The 24,762-nt window shown below is 34.7% G+C and overlaps 1 protein-coding gene across 4 annotated transcripts in view; it reads left to right on the top strand.

Annotated features, from left to right (window-relative positions):
- Nucleotides 1-453: 453 nt before the first annotated feature.
- Nucleotides 454-24,762, top strand: part of LOC106869750 (EF-hand calcium-binding domain-containing protein 4B) — a 110,638-nt gene continuing 86,329 nt past the window's right edge. For 3 of the 4 annotated variants that reach the window (XM_089354762.1, XM_014915614.3, XM_014915613.3), the window contains exon 1: nucleotides 457-741. The gene's annotated coding sequence lies outside the window, so the exon portion shown is untranslated. Of the gene's footprint in view, nucleotides 742-24,762 lie in introns of all 4 variants that reach the window. The other variant, XM_014915615.3, reaches the window with a different exon arrangement.

The raw sequence follows: 24,762 nt of genomic DNA, 5'->3' as shown, positions 1-24,762 counted from the left end.
TGTAAATTATAGTGTCTAGTATATTGTCAGCTTTAGAGCGTTTTCTTAGGCAAAATAAATAAATGAGGAAATAAAGAGAAAATCCCATTTCGTTTTTCTAATGTTACGTAGGAAATTATTTTCATAGTAGGTCAGGAGAGAGACAAAATATATAAAGGAATATATAGGTATGTCAATCGATTGCAAATATAGCTTAATCGAAATGTATACATTGTTATTTTATTTACAACTATCAGAATTTGGACTAAGCGTTAAACCGTAGAAAGACAAACGTAAAAAACTAAAATATATGGATTTTTAAAAAGTAAAACATATTACGCAAATAGATGTATTAAAATATATCGATATGGTATAATCGATTAGGTTGTTTATATAATGTTCTATTGGAAATCACTCTTTGACAAAATAAATGAGTAACTAGTACATTCTTCGACTTAGTAATTAAATATCTTTATATTACGTAAAGTACAATTAATTCTGGTGGAGTTGTATTTGTTTTCGAAAACTTTGAAAACTTTTTAATAATTGTTTCTGTGTCCCAAGTGCGACCTCCTCTTTCGTCTGCACCCACCCGGGACGTTGACGTACTGAGGCGACATCTCGCGGCTAAGTCACAGCTGTCAACAAGTTGTTTAGTTTCAACAGTGAATGTTGTCAGGTTTTACTCGAAATTCCTTGTCACCGAATTATTGTTATACTTTTTTTTCCAAGTCCAGGGACATTTAAAATATATATATCCAAGTAAGTTAAAACTTTTCCACATATCTCCTTTGTTTGAACTTTCACTTATCCTTTTATTATCAGTTATCAGATCCCTACTCTTAAAAAAATACACAGAAAGTTTTTTTTTTTAAATCAAAACAAATCCGATTGAGAAAAAAGGAAACTTTCGGTTGTTTTCAGTCTCTTATGAATCGGACGTCGAAAGTAGAAAAAAAGTTTTGTTATCAAGTCAACTACGTTTGTAGTCCTTTCTTCTCTCATTCTTCCGATTACTTGCTGGAGGCATTTTCTTTGTTGCTCCAGTGACAACAATTATGACCTCAAAAGTCAGGAGCCACTAACTTCTGTCACTTTACCCCTTCAGGCTAAAATGACGCCCGCTTGATAATTTCATTTGTCATTTTTTTTTCATATACGGAAAGGAACAAAAAGTAAAAAACAATATCACGTATATTTAACTTACATTATTTTTAAAACTCAACTTTACTTTTCATTTCCTCCGGCAGGGTCAATAAAACAAAAGCACTTGTCAAGTACTGGGGTCAGTTTAACCGAAGTAACCCTTACCCTAAAATTTCTGGTTTTCTTCCTGTTAAGAATAGTTATTTCAAAGAATAGTTATTTCAAAGCTTAATCTACCCCGTTCTTTTAGCGCAAGTTATTTATTTAAGCAATCGATAATAACATTTTAAAGAAGCCACTCATTTACTTAATCAGTATTAGAAATTTCAATTAAACCAGTTATTTATGCAATCAATTGTATTATCTCAAATGAATTATTTATTTCATAGTGAAATTTCAATCCATTTGATGATTTATCAGATTTCTCTTTTATTCTCTTTCTGTTTAAATTTCTCTCTTTTCATATCCATTTCTATCAATCACTCTACTTTTCCACTTTCACACTTTATTCGTGTGTGTGTGTGTGACTAATTATGCTATTTTCGTTCTCTCTCTCTCTCACACACATACACACACACACACAAATATTATTGTGTATTACTCTATATCTCGTCATAAACATTGTGACAGGCCTGCGTCATTGGAAGTTGTCTACCTAGCAAAACATTTATGGGTTGTTAACTACTACCAACAAATAGTAGATGAAATAATTGGGGTTCGGTCGATAAAGTATCAGAACTGGGGTCGACGTAATCGACTGGTCCCTTCCCCCAAATTCTAGATCTGTATCTATAATGGAAAGAATTATTGTAATTCTACTCATATTTAGGATGCGTTATTGGGTTATAAACCAACCCTAATTCTTGACTTGTCTTTAACGACACTGGTAAAACAAAGTTGACACCGGTAGGTTTTGAACTCGGGAAAATACTGGATTACTATCGTCTGATTCCTAAACGATTCTACCAATCCACCGTTATTAAACCAGAGTATTAATTTTCGCTTATTATTCCAACATCGTTTTAATTAGGATCTGTTCACACGAACAAAACTGTATTAACACTTTTTTTTTTAATGAGGGAAAATAGATATAGTGAATTTTTAAAAGTTGAAAAACTTCATGTGGCTGGAAGAAATTTAACTAGAGATTTATTTTGCATTTGTTTTGGCAGTAGAGATGGACTATATGTAATCTGAACCTTTCCCCCCCCTTATTTATTAATTTTTTTTTACGGAATCCCACGTTTTAGGCGATGGAGATTCCGATTCTGAAAAAAAAAATTTTGAAAAATTTCAATTCCCCCCCCCCCCCCACCAAGCAGGCTATTTATATGCTAGAAATAACAGCCAAATCTCACAAAACTAGTGTTAGGGTTAGGTTTAGGGTTAGGGTCAGGGTTAGGGTCAAGGTTACGGTCAGGGTTTGAGTTAGGGTTAGGCTTACCCTGTGGATCTATATAAAAACCGGGGGGGGGGGGGGTCGAAATTTTGAAATTGAGATTTTTGAAAAATTTTTTTCCAGAATCGGATTCTCCATGGTCTGAAACAGGATTCCGTAAAAAAAAAAAAAAAATTTAAAAGTGGGGGTATACCCAGATTACATATACTCCATCTCCACCGTTTTGGTTTCCACACCGTCCACCTTGTGTGACACAAGGTGGCGATCCGGATCTTGCATTGCATTGGGATCGAAAATGCGAAGCTAACAACGATGCATTACTCATAATATTCTTTTCTACTCTAGGCACAAAGCCCGAATTTTTTGGGGAGGGGGCTAGTCGATTAAATCGATCCCAGCATGCAACTGGTACTTAATTTATCGATCTCGAAAGGATGAAAGGCAAAGTCGACCTCGGCGGAATTTGAACTCAGAAAGTCAAAGACAGACGAAATACCGCTAAGCATTTCGCTCGGCGTGCTAACGTTTCTGCCAGCTCGTCGCCTTGCATACTTATAATACTCATACTCATAATTGCGGGATCAGCAATTGAACCGTTTTAAGATATTATCAGTGGCGGATGCAAGGGTGTTGCTCTAGTTGCCCGGGCAACACCCTTTCTAGCCGAACCGACACCAAAAAAATCGGGACCAGAGTTTTCAAGGGAAATGAGAGTCAACTCATACTAGAACAGGAGTTGCCGGACCAACTAGGTGTTGCTCTACCTGCCCGCTACAGTGCAACACCCTCAAAAAAATCCTGGATCTTCCCCTGATTATCAAATAACATGATTGTGTTTTCCAATAACATTTCTAGTTTATCTTTAATAAATAAGTCAACAGACAAGCATCGATCTGCTAGAAATAGAGACCAAATCCCCTTCGACGGAGAACATTAGTTAATATAGTTATAAATACTCCTTTGGCTGGAAATGAAACGGGATGGTAAATTTGGCATACCTATGATCATAGAGATGTTCAGTTAGGTCTGACCTGGTGTTAAACAGCAACTTTTGTATATCTACTTTTCATTGATTTATCGTTTATTACACAAAATAATTTTAAATATATGCCATAGTTAATACTTAATTTTTCTTTTTCAAATTTTATTTGAGAAAATAAATCGATTGTTCAAATAAACTGAGCAGAGCTATTGTACCACCCGAATTAACACCTACAAACTCAAATATTTTCTCAATCGAAACCTATTTGTTGTACTTGACTTATTCTAATTAAAAATACATGTTGCCCGTGGGACCTCCGAGAGAAATTTTACAAGGTGGAGCAAGACTGCTGAAGAGGTAGGTAGGGCTGTGCTTTTCGGAAGTCTGAGGACGTAGGACCCAAATCGGCGTGAAATCCATCCAGTAAAGGAATCATAAAGATAGTGACATAACATGGCATTTTTAATTAGCACCCCCCATCCTTTTCTTTTTGTAGATATAACTTAAATGCATGGCTGGTGGATTGGGAGCAAATCGTTTGAGGGTCGGAAGAAATTTTCGGAAGTATTTCTTTCGGGCTCTTATCCTGTCGAGGTCAACTTTACCTTGCATCCTCTTGGGGCCAATTTAATTAACAATATATTATTTTACTTCATTATTATTATCATTATGTTGCGAATTTAAGTGGTAAGCTGGCAGAATCGTTAGCACACTGGACTTAAGGCTTAGCGGTACTTCATCCGTCTTTACGTTCAAATTCCGAAGAGGTCGACTTTGCAATTCATCCTCTCGAGATCGATGAAATAAGTATTAGTTACGCACTGAGGGTCGATGTAGTCACTAGCCCCCTCCCTCAAAATTTCAGGCCTTGTGCCTATAATAGAAAGGATTATTATTTTGCGATTTAAACACCGATGACCCTTTCCAGGAAAATCCTGGCTATTTTGATCCTAATGTACCGACCTTTCGCTTTCCGTTGATGAAACGATAATTAACAAACGAATATAATAAAGGAACCTAAATTATAGTTTAATTATAGTTTGTATGCGGAGCAATTCCGGATGTATGATGTAACTTAAATTTAAATCTAATTGAACGTAACTTAGATATAAATTTCAATCAACAGTGTCTCGGAAGAGTCAAATATACATATTATTATATCACATTATTTATTTTACTCGTTTCAATCATTAGTCTGCAGCATGGCCCTAAACACTTAATAGATTTTGGTGGCCCCATATATATGTGATTCAAAATCTTAACAATAATAAACCATAGAATGAAACAAAACTAACAGTAAGATGGAAAATAGTTATTTTGTATACTTCCACTTTATTTACATTTGAAAAGCTTTCAATTTCTTCTTAATAGCAGTCTTTCATCAGAGCCTCACTATGATACCATGCACACTTCGAAATTATATTTCCGATCATATAAACCACTTCGAATATTATTTTAACAAGTTTAAAGTGATTTCTTTTGTGTCGTAAACCATTTACCATTTCTGTGATCACCACACACACACACACACACATACTTCTCTTGATGCCCTGAGCACGTGCTTATTTTGCTTAATGGTTAATCCAGCGCTGGTCTACAGCCAAGTTGAAAGTACACTTGTTCATTTTACTAAGATAGGCAGGTCTCAGTAAAAAAAAAAAAAAAGCTAAAAATATACCCAAAAGCTGCTTATTTAATAACCTTTGTAAGATGATGCAATGAAGAGGGAACTGTGGAGGGGGGGGTCTTTAACTTTTGAGGAAGGGGAACAACAGATATTCACCGGCCCCCTCATTGGTTCTCTGGGCTCCAGACCTATGTACTTAGTGAACTAACTTCTTATTGGCCTTCAGTATACACAGACGAAGTATCCATTTTTAGATAGTCAACACAAATATATTTTATTTTGAAAGTTCATACTGTTTTCATGTAAATAGCGTGTTTTCTTTTTTCCTCTCTCATATTGAAAAATGTGGACTGAATCGATCGGCCTCATTAAGATCTGCTTACCTCTTCTCAAGATGATTAGCTTATGTATGACTAGACTCATATTTACTCGTGTTAAGGCAAAGAATTTGATACAAAATATCCGGGTCAGAATTGGGGGTGTATATGTATATATATATATATATATATATATATATATATATATATATATATATATATATATATAATAAAGTAAAGTTGTGGAATACCGTACGAGTGGAAATATATATGAAAGAAGGTTTGAAAATGCACTTATTTTTTAAAAATATTTATTTACTTAACCGGTTTCACTTTTTTAGAAAAAGATTATCAAAAGTCTTTGAGAATAATAAAAAATGTTAAAAAACAGTCTGAGTATTAAAATTCATATATACATTATTTGATGATAAAATATATTTAAAGTATATATATATATAGTTTAAGGTAAAAGAACCAAGGTTCATGAACACATCGATGAAAATCTACTGTCACATATAGAAAAATTAATAAGTAAAAGCACAATAAATAAGTATAATATAATACAAAGTAAATATAAGATAATGATAATAAAACGACTACTAAATATCTTACGATATTTACTTTGTATTATATTATACTTATTTATCGTGCATTTCCTTACTAATTTTTCTATATGTGACTGTATTTTCGTCGATAAGTTCATGAACTTTGGTTCTTTTCTCTAAAACTATATATTTATATATTTTATACTGTGAAGCTTAATTTAATTCTAATTTTAATAAATTGAATTTAATTGAGTTTTTACTTGTAAATTCGAATTTTTATCCCTAATATTATATATATATATGGAAAAAGAAAAACGTGAGAATAAAATATATTGTCGATTTGGTGTAACTACAGATGTGTGTCACTCACCGTTGACTTCGTTTCTTTATAACTTTTTTTGAAAAATGCATATTTGTTTTGAGGAAATTTTCTAGATACATTTTGGATGGTGTAAATTAGAGATTATATCGGAATTTGTGAAAAATATTTTTTCCGGAATAGTGGAGAGGAGTTTTCGATAATTTACATACTTCAATTTGTTTCCTCATACCTTTTTGAAAAATGGATGTTTTTTAATAAACTTTTCGACGATCATTCGATACTAGGCCGAAATATCGGCCTTTTCCGTAAAAAGTGTCTTCGACGATCTTTACCAAAGATCGGCCCTTTCCGTAACACCACAGTGGCTGCTTTCGAACCTGGGTTCTCACTCCTAAGGTATTTTTCGCTGTTCTGCTTGGAATCGAACTCGGAATCTTGGTGTTAGTAGCCCGCTCTCTTAACCACTATGCCATATGCCCGTTAGCTATTTATTTATAACCAGAAAATATAATTACTCCAATAATTGCTGTCTGACTGTCAATCTTGTATTCATTATATGAGTTGTACACCAACATGTGTTTACATTTTAATAAGTACCTCATTTACAGTGCAAAAAAAAAAATGCTATTACTTCATAAAGAGGTAAAGATTAGCGATAGGAAGGACATACGGCTTTAGATACGTCAGTGCATATTTATGTAACTCATGCTAGCATGAACAAATAATAAAAGAAGGGCGTAAAAGATCCGAACATTGAGGCCCTGTCATGTTTTTTGTATTTTATTTACCTTAGAAGGTAAGGCAAAGTCAATCCCAAATGGGATCGTAATGTAGAGATACGTAAACGAATGCTAAAAGGGATTTCGTCCGTACTCCTCACTGTCAATATGCTTAACATTACGTATGTATGTATGTGTGTGTGTTTGTAAAAATTGGTTAGCATAGTTATTGTTAAAGTTGAGTTTTTCAAGAAATTTTTCTTCAAAATATCTGGATAATTTTTTTGTGTTTAACAATCAATATTCTTTTCTCGTTTAGATTTCAAGTAAATTTTTTCTCACACTAATGTCTAATTTGATAATTTTCAATTTCCACAAAAATGGGGTAAAATGAGTAACGAGTAACTTCTTTTCTTTAACTACATAATACATAAATATATCAGGAACAGAGCCACTCCAGTCGATGGTGAAAAGGCTGTAGAGGATATTTTATGTTGGTTTTCTTTTATTATATTTAGTCAAGTTTCATTAATTTCATATCATGTGCCATTTTTCCATAACCCTCTTTCATTTGACCTAGATATTTAAGATTTTTGTTGCATTTCTGATCATTCTGATGTCCGTGGATGAATATTGATGTGTTTAAGTCTTTTTTTTTAAAAGTAATTCTGGAAAATTGAAAAGGCAAATTTACCTCATCTTGGCTTAGTCATTTTCTCCAGTTAAATATATCTTTTATATGCTCAAGAGAACGGTGATAATTTTTCTGAAATAGTGTTCAGAATATGCTACAGTGTTTTTAATGAAGGGTATTTTGCTGAGCTGATATAGTTTTTTAAGGTAGTGAATATCTGTAAAGAAATATATTTTTTCTCACAATCAAAAATGCATTAAAACTCCTCATTGTTCCCCCTCCCCATATGATTATATTGAACTGTGAGAATGAGTACTCAACACTGTATTGCTGGATAAATATTCTTTATCTGTGGGTTAACAAGCCTACCATTGGTTTCATGCTGAAATAAAAAAAATTCTCAGCTGTTATCAAGCCTGCTGCATGAGACATTGCTATTCATCTCCTGTAAGGTAGGCTGTGTGTTTGAGGGGGGAAAAAACCCCACTAAATTTTGTCTGAGTTTCCAAATATTTTATTTACCCACCTTGCTGATGTACATTCAATAAATTAATATTACGAAAGTGATACAAGACATTATGAGTCGTTTTGGTATGTTTGTTGATTGACACTACTAGTTAAGACTTGTGAATAGTAGAGGAAGATGAAAGAGATAAAGACTATCTGACAGGTAGTGGGTAGGAATATAACTGACTCATACAAATTTCGAAGTAGCTTTCTCTAATTGAACATGCTCACTTTTAAGTAATTGATGGCCCATAAAGTTCTAGATTCCTTTTGGGGAAAAATCTTACAGACTTGCTCTGAAGTTGCCACCTCAACCATAATTAAGCCAGTGCTGATTGGTGAAACTATATTCATGCAGGCATTAATATCTTTGACCCTTTTCTTTTTATGGAAATGTATTAGGTTGTGGTTCTAGACTGGGAAAATCTGAGTACTCCGGTTCGAATCTCAGCCAGGTTCTTACTACACATTCAGTAGGATTCCACACAGTTTCCGTCTGTCAAAAATTCACTCACAAAGCTTTTGTTGATCTGAAGATATGGTAGAAGATCAAAAGGAAGCGAAATCAGACATGAAACTGTGTGAATGTGAAGTAGACTTATTTTTAGTGAGTCCCATCTGTTGCCAACATTCAGATCAGCATTCTAGTTTCAGGGTCATTCAATATTATGACATGTTGCTTCCTGTGCAGCAAACCATGTCCTGTTGATTCTCTCTCTCTCTCTCTCTCTCTCTCTCTCTCTCTATATATATATATATATATATATATATATATATATATATATATATATATATATATATATATATATATCTACCAACCAGTCTCGAACTTTCTACAAAGCACTGCTCTTGCTTCTTTGATGAAACTATTAAGGGACATACATATATATATAAATATATATTATATATATATAAAGGTGGTAAGGGTACAGGCATAACATAAGGGCTAAGTTGATTGCTTTGCAATCTCAAGGACACTGGTTCAAATCCACTTCACAGGACTTGGGCAAGTATCTCCTATCACAGCAGTCTTGCCATCTGCTTGATAACCTCACTTGTGATGATGGCACAAATGAAGCAGTTGGCATTAGGAAGAGCATCTATTTATAGAAACTATGCCAAAACAGATAGTAAAACTGGGTGCAGTCCTATAGGTCACCAGCTGCAGTCAAACCGTCAATGCAATGACAGCATAGAAAGTGAACATTAAATGATGATGACGATGAGGATAATATATCTATCTTCTTTTATTTGTTACACTAGACTGCAGCCATGCTGGGGCACTGCTTTGGATTTTAAGTTGAACGAATTGACCCCAGTACTTTCTTTGTCAAGCTTGATGTCTATTCTATTGGTCTCTTTTGCCAATTCAGAAACATCTTGAGGTTATATCCATTCTCACATCTGTTATATCCACACTAAAGATATTTGTAACTCTTGCAAGGAATAAGAAGCTATAGAGCATAGGTTCTCAAAGTAGGCACTGCTGCCCTCTGGCGGGTGTTGAGATGGTCCAGGTGGGTGCTGGTGCCGCGGGGGGGGGGGGTTAGAGAAAAAGGAGGCGTTGGGAGGAAGGCAGTGAATTGGGGGATGCCATGAATTTATTATTATTATAGTATTGTATACAAATTATATAATATTATAATATTCTTTTCTACTCTCGGCACAAAGCTTGAAATTTTGGGGAAAAGGGCTAGTTGATTAGATCGACCCCAGCATGCAATTGGTATTTAATCTACCGAACCCGAAAGGATGAAAGGCAAAGTCGAGCTCGCTGGAATTTGAACTCGGAATGTAAAGACAGATGAAATACTGCTAAGCATTTCGCCCGGTGTGCTAACGTTTCTGTCTGCTCTCCGCCTTTGTAGTGACTTGATAATGCATGATTAATTAAAGACGATGTGAATGAAAAAGCATTACCTTCGACAAAATAATCTGAATGTTAAAGGGGTGAACCTCTAGCATTTAAATTAACCATATCTGGGCAAAATATTCTACCTGTTTTCTGCTGAAACTGGTCAGATCCAGCCTCTTGCACCTGCCTTCCTTACAATGTCATTCTAAAACTAAACAGTTAAATCATCAAAATCTTGAAGCTCCAAAATAATGTATGATTGCCTCAAAATAATATGAATAAATAAGCATTACATTTGACAGAGTAATCCGAATGCTAAAGAGTTAATATTTAAACTGGCCAGATCCAGGATCCAACCTCTTACACCTATCCTACAATGTTCTAGGAAATAAACAATCACATCATCGAAATCTCGAAGCTGTGAGATAATGCAAGATTAATTCAGAACAACATGAATAAATAAGCATTACATTTGACAGAGTAGTCTGAATGCTAAAGGGTTGATTTAGCAAAATGATTTGTCCCACTACTGTGCTTTCCTCATATAAAGCAATTCATGCCTGAATTTGTTCCTATCTTTCTTGAATGCTCCATTGTACCATATACTCATGACACACTCTCTTTCTTTTTCTCAACAACATACATTACACCAATGCATGATTTCATTTCTCTTTTCTCTTCTCCAAATCTCTTTCATGTGTTCATTGTTGGCATTCCAACTGTCACGTGTTTACAGATAATACCGACATCAATTTCTCCTTCACTCATTGCATGTAGACACTTTGCACAATGCATGAAAAGAAATCGTGAAAATATCCCACAATGGGGTCATGATTACATAGTCTTTTTGAATAGCACTAAGTCACATTGATACACATATAAGGTAAACAATCTTACACCACAACCTACTTTCACATAAACATGCAATTAAACCAATAGCAAATGGTGGTTACTGTCACAGCTTGTTTATGAGGTTCAGTTTAGCATTGAGCTGTATTTTCAGACTTACTTCCATTATTAATTATCTTCATTTATGGGGAATTTTCTAGAATATAGAGATGTGTAGATTTTATTTGAGCTTTTTCAAAATTCATGGTGTTCCCCAGCCAACAGTTTATACAAGGGAGATAATCATTCAGCCATAGTGACTATGCCAAAACAAACAATTTGAGCCTGGTGCAGCTCTCTGGCTTGCCAGCTCTTGTCAAACCATCCAACCCATGCCAGCATGGAAAGCAGGCATTAAATTATAAGAGTAATGATAATAATAGTATTTGCTCTGAGGTACATTGTTAAATGACTTATTTACTGTAGTACTTTGTTTGGCATAAAAGACACATGAACATATTAGACACAGCCCAATTTCAGTAGCATATATTCTAGAAAAAAGTTTTAGCACATTGAAGCATGTACAAGTAATGTTGGTCCAACTTTACATGTAGGACTTGTGGTGGTGTTTTTGAGACATTTTTCGGGGGATAAAAAGGGTACATATTATATCCCATCAAATATGGTTCTTTGTTTGACAGTGTAACTTGTTCCGTTTTATAATGACAGCTATTAGAAATTGTTTCAGATTTAGAAAAATAGTATTCTCAACCAATAAAGAAGAAGGTTTATAATTATGGTCTTTAAGTGTTAATTAGTCTCATTACAAATTTAATAACTGTTAGCAATAACTGCAGTAGAAAAATGTGCTGGAACTTGAAATTACTTAATTGAAAGTGATTAAGAAAAGTAGTTTAAATATAATTTAAATAGTTAAACATAGGTGCAGGCATGACTTTGTGGTAAGAAGTTTGCTTTCCAACCAAATGGTTCTGGGTTCAGTCCTGCTGTGTGGCACCTTGGACAAGTGTTTTACATTATAGTCTCATACCAACCAAAGCCTTGCGAGTAGTAGATTGAAGCTGAAAGAAGGCTATCGTGTATCTGTCTATATATGTATACTATGTGTGTATGCGTATCTTTGTTTGTCCCCACTTCACTGCTTCTGTGACACAGGAAATATTGTGTTTGGTTTTCTTCGCTCTGTCTTGTTGTTCAGAGATGATTTTAGCCACCTTGTGACAGCATGGCTGTGTGGGTAAAACAGCCTACTTTGCAGCCACTTGGTTTCAGGTTCAGTTCCACTATGTGGCACCTTGGTATAATAGAAGCGTTTTCTTATAACTCTGAGCTGATCAATGTCTTGTGAATGAGTTTGGTAGACTGAAACTGCGTGGGAGCCCTCTATGCGTGTGTGTGTGTGTGCATGCATGCATGTGTGTGTGTGTGTGTCTTTATGTATGTTCCCCGCTACTCCTCGACAACTGGTGTTCATTCGTTTACATCCCTGTAAATAAGCAGATAGACAAAAGGGATTAACAGAATAAGTACCTGACTTGAAACAGGTACTGGGGTTGATTTGTTTGACTAAATCCTTAATCCTTCAAGTCTGTGTCAAAGACAGAAATTAATAAAAGATAGAAGATAAAAAAATTAAATAAACAACCTTTAGACTTTTGATCTTAAATCAGTATCTCCGATGAGGAAAGGAAACAAAAAAAAAAACATTACTATCTTGTTTGAAATTTATAACAATTTTTTTTCTTTTATTTATCTCATATTCACCGAGATAAATAAAAATTCATGTGAATGTGCAAAATGGTTTTTCTTTTTAATTTTTCATTCAACGTCAGCATGTTCTGAACGCCAGTTCAATCGATAGTGGACAATTATTTTTGTTATGTGTTACTACGTATGCCAGTCTATAACTACTTAACCATGTGACTTTAAGAATAAAGTTACTTTTGTAACCTGTGGCCATTGATTGAGATGTATACATTGACCCTTAGTATTCAAATTTTTCTGTCAAATGTAAAGTGTATTTGCTCACATTGTTTTGAATTAATTAGGCATTATCTCTTCGCTTTGAGAGTTCAATAATGTGATTATTGCATTTTTAGACTAGCATTGTAGGATGGGTGTGAAAGATAAGATCTGGTTGGTCTGAACTAAAACAGATAAAATATTTGGGTCAGATATGGCCGGTTTTACTGCTACAGGGTTAAAGACAAAAAGAAGTCTATATCTGTCAAATGAATGATCGTGATATGGCTACCACCACAGATATGAATAAAGCTGAATGAATAAAGATCAAAGAGGTAATTAGTGAGTATTTTGGGTGAATGATTTGATCTTACAGATTAAGCTTATATAAATTTTGTAACTGAATTTCATGAAGAATTAGAATGGTTTTTCTTTTGAGTTTGTCTTATGTTCAGGACGCTGAATAAATTAACATAAATTAAATCTTTTATCTTCATTTGTTTCAGTCATTGGACTGTGGCCATGATGGAGCGCCACCTTGCAGAGTTTTAGTTGAATGGATTGACCCTAGTACTTATATTTTTAACCCTGTAACTTACTGTATTGGTCAATTTTGATCAAACTGCTAAGCGATGCAGACATCAACAAACCAACACTGGTTGACAACCAGTGATGGGGAACAAACACAGACATACACATACATATTTCTGTATGTGTGTGTGTATATATACATTCATACATACATGCTTACATACATACATACATACATACATACATAATGCAATGGGCTTCTTTCAGTTTCTGTCTTCCAAATCCACACAGAAGGCTTTGGTCAGCCTAGGGTTATAACAGAAGACACTTACCCAGAACCATGGTGGTTGAGAAGCAAACTTCTTACCACACACTTATTCTTGTGTCTGCTTGTGTTTTGCTTTTTGTGTCACTGGCACCTGTACCAGTGACATGTGAAAGGCACTCGTGTTGGTGGCACATAAAATGCATCCATACTGGTGACACATTAATGCAGTCATGCCAGTAACAAGTAAAGGGCACCTGTGCTGGTGACACATAAAAAAGGCACCTGTGCCAGTGATACATAAAAGGTACCCATGCTAGTAACATGTAAAAGCCACCTGTGCCAGTGACACATAAAAAGGCACCCACTATACTCTTGGAGTGATTAGCATTAGGAAGGACATCCAGCCATAGAAACCATACCACAACAGACTGGAACCTGGTACAGCTCTCCAGCTTACTTCTTTCAGTGAAACATCTAACCCATGCCAGTATGGAAAGCAGATGCTAAATGACGACGACTACTACTACTACTACTACTACTACTACTACTACTACTACTACTACTACTACTACTACTACTACTACTATTATTATTATTATTATTCTGTACATTTGAGTATTAGATTTCACATCCCATGGATTCTGAATCAAAGTTTCCAAGTTGAATTTCAATATAACATTTGTTTCATTATGCAGGTGACAACACATTTAACCTGACTGACAAGTTTCCTATTATGCAGGAAGGCATCAAGCATCTGTGATTTAGCAACAGTGTATTTAAGGTCATAGTTAGTTTAAGAACTTCCATTTCAATAAACATATAGGTTAAAGAAGAACATCTCCCATAAACAATATTGAAAACCTGTTGTTTGACATAACATTCATTTGTAGTATTTATTTTTATCCTTTCTTTTTTCTACAATATTTGATACAGTTGCAAACTAAGTTAAACATTTCTTTGTATAGAGATAATACTGTATATGATGGCATATAAAAGATACAATATATATCAATATATATATATATATATATATAGATTACTGGAACTTTGACTACCATGAGAAAACTTGGGGTGAATACTGAAGTGGTTTCCCGAATCCTTCTCCAGACAGGTAGGATTTGAACTCAGAATGAAGAAAGCTGAAAGATATACCTTAAAGCACTTCTGCTGAAATGTCAGTAATTCTGCCACTCCTCCACCCATAGAGCAAGCTGAAATGAAGTGTTTTGCTCAAGAACACAACACACCATCCAGTCTGGGAATTGAACTCATGATCTAGCAATCGGGGAGTGTACATATGTATGTATGTATGTTTGTATACATATATGCATGTACATATTTATGTATGTAAACAGTGGGCTTCTTTCAGTTTCTGTCTACCAAATCCACTCACAAGGATTCGGTTGGCCCAACGCTATATTAGAAGACACATGCCCAAGGTGCCACGCAGTGGGACTGAACCCAAAACCTTGTGGTTGGGAAGCAAACTTTTTTAACAACACAGCTACATCTGCACGTACATTAATTTATTCTTAACACAAGTTTAACCACAAATATATTTTACTAAATTCTGTATCATTTTCAAAATTAGTTGAAACAAAGTGTATTTCAACAAAAACATGATAACAAAATGCCTTAATAACTATCAAATTTCTGTTATTACTTTCTCTTGTGTATTTATCTATTTCTGGCACCTGTGCCAGTGGAGCACTAACAGCACTGTCCGAGCGTGTTCATTGCCAGAGCAGCTGTCTGGCTTCCATGCTAGTGGCCCATAAATAGCACCATTTGAGCATAATCGTTACCAGAGTCGGCTTGTAGCACTTGTGGTCATGGCACATTAGAAAATCATTCGAGCGAGGTCATTGCCAGTGCCACTGGACTGGCCCCCGTGCAGGTGGCATCTAAAAAACACCTTTTTGAGCATGGCCGTTGCCAGTACTGTGTGACTGGCTCTCGTGCCGGTGGCACATAAAGCACCTACTACACTCTCAGAGTGGTTGGTGTTAGGAAGGGCATCCAGCTGTAGAAACTCTGCCAGATCAGATTGGAGGCTGGTGTAGCCATCTGGTTCACCAGTCCTCAGTCAAATCGTCCAACCCATGCTAGCATGGAAAGCGGACGTTAAATGATGATGATGATGATGATTTACTTTTTTTCCTTTTTGTTATTTTTACTAATCCTTAATAGACAAGGATATCTTCAGCACAGGAAACTGAAAAAAAAAACTTGTTTTTATTTTCCTTATAATTTGTCATTGGTTTTAACTGGATGTATAAGTCAAGAATAGAAGTTTTAGTCTAGTTTTTATTGTTTGACTAAACCTATTGGCAGTTTTTCAAATAGTTTACATGCCTTCTCCTTCAGGATTTTTATACAAAATTTGAATAGCAAACTATGTCAAAAGAAGTATTTATGATTGTAAAACTAGAAACTGTAAATATATGTGTGTGTATACATACACACATTCATGCCTATATATATATATATATATATATATATATATAAATATACACACACACACACACACACACACACACACACACACACACACACACACACACATATACATATATAAAAACACAAAAAAAAAACTGGTCTTGCAAGATTTAAAAGAGAGAATTTTATGTGACAATAGATTAACATACATATTATTTACCCAACATATCTCAAATATTGCTTGAAATGGACATGAAAAGATACCAGTGATATCTAGAAAACTGTTTTTTCCTTTTCTTTTCTCTCTAAATTAGACAAGATATTTTAATTCAAAACACGTTAAATTTATAAATGTTTATTATAGAAATGTGTTTCACACCCTAACTACTAGGTGCATGGCTTATTGGTTAGAGTATTGCACTCATGAACCATAAGATAGTGGTTTCAATTCCTAGACGAAGTGGTGCATTGTGCTATGCTTTTTTTTTTTTTTTATTAAAACCTTTCATTTCATGTTACTCTTGTTCTTGTCCACCTAGCTGTAGATTAGTCCCAGTGGGAGCATCTGAGCTTAGCCATACTAGTTTGCAAAACACTTGTAAGTTATGAAGTATATTTACTCATGAGCAGGCCTCACAGAGGGGTGGCTGAGTTCCTCTTGAGCGTTTGGCCTCATGGAGGCAAAGTGGCCAAGTTCCTTTCGAGTGTTGGGCCTCATGGAGACAATGACCAAGACTCGGTAGGTGTCATCTTCAGACTTGCCTGTTCTTGTGAAACTGTCCAACCCATGCCAGCATGGAAAATGGGCATTAAAATGATGATGATGATGACAACGATCATGATCATCATCATCATGATCATCATCAGTATTTTTCTTGGGCAAGTGTCTTCCACTATAACCCTGGGCTAACTAGGCTTTGATGTAAACTGAAAGAAGCCCACCATGTGTGTGTGTGTGTGTGTGTATGTTACTATCTCCTGATATACAAGCAGTGTCATCTGCTTACAATTTTCTGAGAAAATATATGTCTGGTCATGGAGAGGGTCAGCAGCAGGTGTTGTAAGTTTTTAAAACTCTTCTACTTGATACAAAGATAACTGTTTGTGTCTGTATCATATCAAAACTTTTTGAACTCATGGCATGAGAATAGCTGTTGGATATTTGATTACAGAATATGGATCTTTTTTGAAATATGAAAAGAAAAGAGCAAAGTTCTTTCAATGAGGCTGTCCAGTTAAACAATACTGTATAGATATTGCATTTCAATACTGGAAATACCAGCTCTTAAAAACCTATGCACATGTTTTGTTTTGTTTCCTGCTTATATCAGCTATTGCATAGTTCATAGACTCTTTCTAAAACATTCATTTTATTGTCGTTATTACATCATTAAAACATTACAGATCTTAGCTTGAATAAATAAGGGCAAATTTCTTGACAATGACCAATTTGTTTGTTTACACACATCCTTTTTATTTTTTTCTTTATCTTCCTTATGTCTGCCTAAAATAACACTTTGTTCAAACAATCCACTTCATATGTTGCGTGAATCATGTGCTTATAATTTAGCCACACCTTTCTTTGTATATGCATCAATAAATATATAGTGGAAAGTATTTTATTTCTTATACCTTATTTTAATGTTAATCTACTTCTGGTCCTTAATCATTTATTATATTTTAAAATTATAACCTTCGCTTGATTACCTGTTAATAAAAATAAAAGAAAAAAGAAAAAAACGTACATGCTATTCAAGACTATTTTTCTCGGTCTTATCTAGCCTTACCCTACTTTAAAATAGTTTGTATTAGTTGTAAAGTAGGAAATTTGCATAGATTTTTTATAACTGGTTCTAATGCCAAGAAGTTAAGGAAATATGAGAATTATTTTTATTCTTTATATAGACGAAGGTGAGTGAGGATGAACTATAATTCTTGTCTTGATTTCTGAACTTTGCTGTGAACATTTTTTGATATTCAGCTACCATGTTAATTATTCTATTGCAGTTTTTCTCAACTAGAGTTCTTACAAGATTTTGTTGTTAGCATTCATGTGCAATAAATTAGTTACACTTCTACAATACCCATAATATTTTAACAATTTCTTTTTTTTACAATCCCTAATAATACTCTTTTACTCTTTTACTTGTTTCAGTCATTTGACTGCGGCCATGCTAGAGCATCGCCTTTTAGTCGAGCAAATTGACCCCAGGACTTATTCTTTGGAAGCCTAGTACTTATTCTTTGAGTCTCTTTTGCCGAACCGCTAAGTTACGGGGGACGTAAACACATCACCATTGGTTGTCAAACAATGCTGGGGGGGACAAACACAGACACAAACATATACACACATACATATATATACATACATATATACGATGGGCTTCTTTCAGTTTCCGTCTACCAAATCCACTCACAAGGCTTCGGTCGGCCCGAGGCTATAGTAGAAGACACTTGCCCAAGGTGCCATGCAGTGGGAATGAACCCAGAACCATATGGTTGGTAAGCAAGCTACTTACCACACAGCCACTCCTACACCTATACTTAATTATAAAAATACAATGGGGTTTTTAAAACACCAATTAGGGTCCATCTAAGTAAAACAGTAATCAAAGGGGTCCATAGGTAAAAAATAGTTGAATACTGTTCTATTGCATTATAAGTAAATTCCATTGTAGGTAAAATATCAAAATACTCATTTACTTTATGTAGTTGTTTTTGAAGGAGTTTTAAAGATTTATGTTCCGGGTTCAGTCCCACTGCGTGGCACCTTGGGCAAGTGTCTTCTACTATAGCCTCGGGCCGACCAAAGCCTTGTGAGTGGATTTGGTAGATGGAAACTGAAAGAAGCCCGTCGTATATATGTATATATATGTATGTGTTTTTGTGTCTTTGTTTGTCCCCCCAACTTCACTTGACAACTGATGCTGGTGTGTTTATGTCCCCGTAACTTAGCGGTTCGGCAAAAGAGACTGATAGAAAAAGTACTAGGCTTACAAAGAATAAGTCCTGGGGTCGATTTGCTCGACTAAAGGCGGTGCTCCAGCATGGCCACAGTCAAATGACTGAAACAAGTAAAAGAAAGCTATGTAGCTTTCAGTTACTTATTATTCTTTATACAAGCTATCTTGTAGCTTATTCTGTATAAAGCATGCACCTTCTATTATGCATTTCTTGTCTGCTGTGCCAACATAAATGCAACATTGACTGAAATTCTGTTTAGCTAGATTTCACCATTAATCTGCCATTTCCTGAAATTATTTTCATTCTCATTTACAAGAGAAATTCGTCAGGTAGACTAGAATGCCTGTTATAATACATGTTACAACAGAAAGTGTCAATGTTCTTTTTGCTTTGCTCTACTACTTTTCTCACTACCTTTCTCCATTTTTCTTTTTATTCTTCCTCACTATGGCTTTTCTCTGGAGATTTTTCTTGCCTTTGTTTCCACAGATTTTCATCTCTTTTGAACATTGCCTCAGCAGCTCTGGCTTTTCTTTTCTCTTTTTGTCTATGGCTTTTCTTTACACATTTTCCTACTCCACAACCTGATCTGCAGGTCAGACTGTGGAACACGGAGATCAGTGTCACAAGCAATTTCTCATTCATTAACTTCAGCAAGTCGTTTTGCAGTTTACAATTCACAGGCCATGCAACTTTCTATTATATCTCTTTTGTCCACATTCTTTGTCTATTGCAATGACACAAATTCAAACATGAATGTGACTTTTCATTCTGCTAGTCTCACCATTCGGTATTAGCTTAGCTGAACAAATTTACCAGTTCCCAACCACTGTCTTAATGGTGTTATAGGTCCTTGGCAAAATCAATGCAATGGTCATGGTTGTGTTTATTTCTTGACAGCAAATAACATACATAGATCAGAATTGGGCCCCTACCTGTGAGACTGCCATTCAAGTCAGTACACTGGACCCTGTCGTATTTATTTATTGACAGCAAGTAACACCATACATAGATTAGAGTTGGATCCCTGGACCTGTATGCAGAGCTGAATGCCCTTCCTAATGCCAACCACTTTACAGAGTGGAACAGGTGCTGTTATTTGGTATTGTTAATCTATTTGTTGAAAAACAACAAAATTATTTACTCACAGTAGGACTCCATACATAAACTAGAGTGAAATTTATTGATGATATTGATTTGAGTAGGAACCTGTGAAGTTATGACCAGCTGTTATTGTTCTCAACTTCATTGGTTGAACGAATCATTAAGGGTGAAACCCGAGGTCCCAGTCAGATCAATAATGTGTGTATGTGTGTGGGTTTATCTGTGTGTAAACATAATTATGTGTCTTGTTTTATCTACAGCAACACATGCAATGTTTTACATCGAGTTAGCATATTCTACAGATATTGCTAAGCTTTAAATTAGAATATGCTTAATTAATAAACGAGATCCATTCAGAATTCTATTTTGTGTATACTTATAAATATTGATAAAAATCTATATTTATTCAATTTCTTCATACTTACCAACCAATTACAATATATTTGTTTTGTTATTAACATAGTTGTATTAATTTTATACATTATTTCAATAATATCAATATTTAATTGTTTGTATTCTTTATGGTTGTTATATAATTATTTTAACAAGTTTCTAATATAAAACAGATTAAAGGCAGTGGTGAATTGGCAATATTGTTAGCACACGGGGCAAAATGCTTTGCAGCATTTTGTCCATCTTTACGTTGTGAGTTCAAATTCTGCTGAGGTTGAATTTGAATGGGTATTAATAGAGGGAGGAGATATTAGATGCTGTGGAAATACCAAAGGAAAAAAATGGAAAAAGCTTCATTAATTGCCTTTTTTACTCTAGGCACAAGACCCGAAATTTGGGGGGAGGCGGGGCATTCGATTAGATCGACCCAGCACGCAACTGGTACTTAATTTATTGACTCCAAAAGGATGAAAAGCAAAGTTGACCTTGGTGGAATTTGAACTCACAACGTAAAGGCTGACGAAATGCCACTTAGCATTTCATCCAGTGTGCTAACGATTCTGCCAGCTCGCCGCCTTTGGTTTATTCTTAAGTTGGAACTTGTATAGAAATAGAGATGTTTCTTTCGGGGGGAACAATTTAAGTAAATAAATGACTGCGAAACAGTCTTAATTTAATAAATCATAAACATGAAATACTTTTCTTACCCACAAAAGAAGCTGACAAGGCAGATAAGAGAATCTCTCTTTTTCTCTCTCTCTCTCTTCCCCTTCCTCCCTCTCTCAACAATGATGAAGAATCACAAGGTAGAATTCAGTTTTTATCCTCCTCATTTATGATATCACAGCACTTCCTTTTTCCATTTGAATATAGAATTTAAATCTGTTAGACCAGATGGTGACTTATTTTTGCTAGTTTTTATAATACCGTTTGTAGTTTATTTCTAGGGTAACATTTGTAGGTTATTCATATTTAGATATTTTACAGTTGTATTTTTGTAAGAGTTGAATGAAACTGTACAATAAACCAAATGACCTACTGTAGAAATTAGTATTTATAAAACTGAGTCAGTTAATGAATCATTCCTCTTTTTATTTTGTTTCCTCTTGAAATATTTGCTGACAGTTGTGGGGTTTTTTTTGGGGGGGGGAGGGAGGGAGGTTACCCATTTTAAATACACACACAGTATGAATGAAAACAAAAAAAAAATAGAGTTAATTGATCTTCTGTCAGTGTCAGTGATGGTAATTATTGTTGTTTGATTAACTAAATTGTCTATTTACAATTGAGAGCCAGTCATCACTGCAAACGAGTGTGGCTTGGTATCATGTACCATGTGTACCATGCTGTTGCAGTTAAGCAGATAGAGACAAAATAGAATAAGACGCCATATCTGAAGACCCTATTAGGGTCTTTGATAGATTTTGAATTTGTTTTTCATTCACAAAATGATGGCATGTTTTGGTTAATGTTTTTATAAGAATTTAGAATTCTCTTTTCAGTTTGAGAATAGAATAGAAAAGATGTCAGTTCTGTGATGTTTAAAAATATTCCACATGTTAATTGTTACATGTACCAGTAACAGGCCATAGTGGTTAATGTGTTAAAGGTAATGTTTTGCTAAAGCAGGGTGACTTAATAACAATGAAAAGATAATCAAACAATCAATTAGTTAATTGGTTAAATGGTTAACTAATTGACTAATGATAATAAAAGGAGTGAAATGGAGCCAATGTATGTAATCATTTTTAGCATGCAACAAAATCTGTTTCAATATATTAGTCCACATCAAGAATCTTGCAAACCAAATACAAAAAGGAAAAATTGTACCCTTTAATATTCATCTAATGTATCTCAAGCAATCTTGTAAACTCAGTAAAATGTTTTTTCAATCCAAAACGTATTTTATGATATTATAACAATTAGCTATAAAGCGGTGAGCTGGCAGAATCGTTAGCATGCTGCGCGAAATACTTATCGGTATTTTATCTGTCGCTACGTCCTGAGTTCAAATTCTGCTGAGGATGACTTTGCCTAGTCCCCTCACCCCAAAATTTCAGACCTTGTGCCTACAGTAGAAAGGATTATAACAATTAGCTACCATATGTTATCTTTTACTTGTTTCAGTTATCAGACTGTGACCATGCTGGGGCACTGTCTTGAAGAATTTTGGCCAAACAAATCAAACTTAGTATTTTCTTTTAAAGCCTGGCACTTTTTCTAGTGTTTTTTTTTTTTTTGCTGAACTGCTAAGTTACAGGGACATAAACACACCTACACCAGTTGTTTAGTGGTGGTGGGGGACAAATACAGACAAAATATACCTGCACACACACACACACACACACACACACAGAGTTTCTGTTTCTGTCTACCAAAGCCACTCACAAGGCTTTGACCAGCCTGAGGCTATCATAGAAGAAACTTGCCCAAGGTTGCATGTAGTTGGACTGAAACCGGAACCATGTGGTTGGGAAGCAAACTTCTTACCTCACAGCTATGCCTGCATCTATGTGAAATGCTAATACGTTTCTCATTAGAATATCATACTAATTAGTGAACCTGTTTGGTAGTTTGGCTGATTTTGTTGGTATTTTTAATTCCCATAGTAAAAGAATTTTTTAAACCTATTTTAAACATAATTACACAATTACCATATTCCTTGACCTTACTGGAACATGTAAACCTGCAGTTCAACAACTAAGGTGGATTTTTGTTTTATTTTAGAAGACTAAATTCTTTAAATGAATTATCCTCATTTGTTTGACTGAGAAAATAATAAGTTTGAGTAAGTCTTTGATTTTTTTCCTTTAAAATCCAAATAGGCTCAAGCGCATGGCCGTGTGGTTAAGAAACTTGCTTTGCAACCACATGATTAGATAAAAAATGTATGGAAGCCCATCATGGTTTCTGATCATCAGCTGATAAACCAAGCCTGGTTTTCTTTTGAAATATTCACCATTTGAATATTTTTTTAAATTTAAAATGAAAGTTTGACGAAAATGCTTATTTTTATGTCCTTCTGTTTGAAAACCTTTGTGAACAACATATGCTAAAACAGTTGCTTTAACCCTTTAGCATTTAAACCAGCTATATCTGGCTCAAACATTATGCTTGTTTTATGTACAGACTGGCCATGTTTAGCCTCTCACACCTACCCTACAATGTCATAATAAAAATAAGAAATAAGCAAGCACATCATTGAAATTTCAGCACAAAAAAACAATGCATGATTAATTCAAAACAATGTGAATAAATAAGCATTAAATCTGACAGAACAATCTGAATGCCAAAGGGTTAAGCGCCTGCTTTTTTTTTTCATTTCTGTTTCTCGTGGTGATATCATAAACAGCTTAAACTTCATACACGCAAAGTCATGAAGTTGTGTTGCTGTTTAATTAATGTTCTAAAGCAGGGCTGGTCAAACTGAGACCCATTTGATACTTTCTTGAAATGGGTTTATTTAAACAAATATTTAAAAAATTTTATCAAAAATTAAAGATTGTAATGAAAAGTAAAAAAAGATAAATACTACTGTTTTTGCAATGATAATTTATTCAAAATTTATAAGTGGCTATAAAGCAATAACCTACGATTTTATAATTTTAAACAAACGAAAAGTATGAAAAATACTTGATTCTGTAATTTGATTATCTGACTATTAGTGCATAAAGTATACAAGTGGCCCTCAAGAAATTTTCTGTAACTAAAGTGGTCCACAATGTAATTTGAGTTGGCCAGGTGTGTTCTAAAGTAATGCTTTGAAGTAATACTTTTGATTAATGTTTTTAACAATAAAGAGGATTTTAAAGAAAAGAACATAAATAAAGGACCGAAACAGTGTGTGTGTTTATTACTGGCATAATGCCTCTCCCAAGGTTTAATAGTATAAAGATAAGTGTTTTCTTCAAACTCTCATTTCATACTTCAAAAAATTTTCAAACAGTGAATATTTCAAAAGAAAAGCAGGTGTAGTTTACAAGTCGATGTTTGAAAATGAGTCACTCTGAGTACCGGAAATCGGATTTAAAATTTTAGGTTGTGCAATCACTAGTGAGCAGCTATCTGATACCTGATCTAGTTGTAGGGTGCCACAGCAAGCATGGAAGCTGCAGTCATAAACCTGAGTGAAGCTGACTATTGGTGCAATAATTTCATGCACAGGCATTGCGGGCATTTTGCATGCGCAATGGTCAGTGATAGTCTTCTGCAGTCATAAG

Source organism: Octopus bimaculoides, chromosome 7 (genome assembly GCF_046866305.1).
Source record: "Octopus bimaculoides isolate indiv1 chromosome 7, ASM4686630v1, whole genome shotgun sequence".
In the NCBI taxonomy this organism is placed as follows: Eukaryota; Metazoa; Mollusca; class Cephalopoda; order Octopoda; family Octopodidae; genus Octopus; species Octopus bimaculoides.
This window is presented reverse-complemented; position numbering and strand designations above follow the sequence as displayed.